The following is a 2,500-nucleotide window of genomic DNA, read 5'->3' as shown; positions in this document are numbered from 1 at the left end:
GCCACCTTCTCCAGAACCGCCTTCACAACATCCACCTTCTCCACAACCGCTTTCACACAACAACCACCAACCGCAACGCCGCTTCACAACAACAACAACGCCAACAGCCACGACCTTTACCGTCACAACTCGCTCTCGCAATCATCGCATCACCACCATTCCAAGCGTCACTGTGGCCAGGGACCACCACAATAAACCCTCCACCACCTTCACCTCCATTCCCGCGCCGCTTGTGGGCACCGATACTGGACTCGTACAGGGCGCGCACCGAGCAGCGGGTGCAAAAACACCAGCCTTTCCGAGAAATCGGATCAAGAATGATTCACGCCCACTTCTGTTCCGTCCTATCAGCGAGCGTGGGGCGATTTGGCCCCGCCTCCAGACACCACAGAGTATAATCGCTGTATGCAGATTCGCGGATCAAAAATGATTCACGCCCACTTTTCCTCTGTCCAATGGGGAGCGTGGCTCCGCCCCCGAGCCGTTCCTGATCCAAAAATCTGCATATGATTTCTCCTGTCGCACTATAAAGCGCGGAGCGAATCAGGGCAGTTGGACGGAGTTGAGAAGAGTGGAGAGTGGGAGAGTTGGAGAGTTGTGGCGGCGGCGAAGGCAGTTGGATGGAGTTGAGGAGAGGGAAGAGTTGGAGAGTTGTGGCGGCGGCGAATTCAGAGGAAGGAGTTGAGAAGAGAAGAGAGTTGGAGAGTTGTGGCGGCGGCGAAATCAGTCGAGAGAGTGTCTGTCGGGGTCCGGAGAGTCCGGAGAAGCGTGCTTTGTGGAGGTCTGCGCGATCGAGGTCGCAGTGGCGTCGCTCGTCGCGGGACCCAAGCCAGCCAGATATCATTCCAGGCAGTGCCAGCGAGGCCCGAGTCGGGGCGCCGCCGCCATTTTGCGGCTCATCACCAGACGGGTAGGCTCGATATATATATATATATATATATATATATCTTTTGCTTTGGAGTATATGTATATATATATATATATATATATATGTGTAAGTGTATATATGCTCGCGTAGTATATATCTGCATATGTGTCTCTTTGTTGCATTTGCTTTTTGTGCAGATATATATATATATACTTTTACATTTGCTTTTGGTGCATATATATATATATATTGTATATGTGTGCTTTCCGTTTATAAATATGCTTTATATATATATGTTTTTCCTATATATTGAATCTCCATCTATACTTCACGTAAAGGGTTGGTATATATATATATGTATATATATATACACCGCTCGGTTATATATATATATATATATATATATATATCGACCTAGGTGCGATATATATATATATGGGTACTTAGGTAGGTCATATATACCCTATCCCACGCGGGGTATATATACTAGTTCCATATATATATATCATGACGGGATATGTCCGTCCGGTGGGCGATATATATATATATATATATATATATATATATATATATATATATATATATATATATATATATATATATATATATGTATATATATATATATATATATATATATATATATATATATATGTATATATGTATATATATATATGTATATATATATATATATATATATGTATATATATATATATATATATATATATATATATGTATATATATATATATGTATATATATATATATATGTATATATATATATATATATATATATATATATATATATATATATATATATATATATATATATATATATATATATATATATATATATATATATATATATATATGTATATGTATATATATATATATATATATGTATATATATATATATGTATGTATATATATATATATATATATATATATATATATATATATATATATGTATATGTATGTATATGTATATATATATATATATATATATATATATATATATATGTATATGTATATATATATATATATATATATATATATATATATATATATATATATATATATATATATATATATATATGTATATATATATATATATATATATATATATATATATATATATATATATATGTATATATATGTATATATATATATATATATATATATATATATATATATATATATATATATATATATATATATATATATATATATATATATATATATATATATATATATATATATATATATATATATATATATATATATATATATATATATATATAATCATGATATTTCAAAAGTTGTGGACGGAGTCTGACGAAACTTGAGGATGAGATGGGTAGTAGGTATGCCTGGTGTTGGCTTAATGGTTAGGGTGGTGGGCTTAGGATCCTAGCATCCTGAGTTCAAATCCCACTCAGCTGTTGAATTAATACCAGGTGGGGTTGACTCTGCCTGTCATCCTTCCGAGGTCGGCAAAATCAGTGCCAGCTTGCTGGTAACCTGTGTCGGAGTGGCGACCTGTCCAGGATTGTGTCCAATAGCCAAGGAGACTGCTTCGGCAGCACCAACACTGCGCAGAGTATGGTCCTAATGGATGGATGGATGGGTCGGTGTCA

General features: G+C 34.3%; 1 protein-coding gene across 1 annotated transcript in view; it reads right to left on the bottom strand.

Annotated features, from left to right (window-relative positions):
* The window catches only part of LOC147009636 (interferon-induced transmembrane protein 1-like), a 125,070-nt gene that overhangs the window by 38,980 nt on the left and 83,590 nt on the right, over positions 1-2,500 (bottom strand). The gene's annotated exons all lie outside the window — the stretch shown is intronic.

This window comes from Eptatretus burgeri, chromosome 17 (genome assembly GCF_056783735.1).
Source record: "Eptatretus burgeri isolate ZD-2024b chromosome 17, Ebu_testis_v1, whole genome shotgun sequence".
Classification (NCBI taxonomy): Eukaryota; Metazoa; Chordata; class Myxini; order Myxiniformes; family Myxinidae; genus Eptatretus; species Eptatretus burgeri.
Note: the sequence above shows the minus strand (reverse complement) of the source record. Positions and strands in the feature narration are given on the sequence as shown.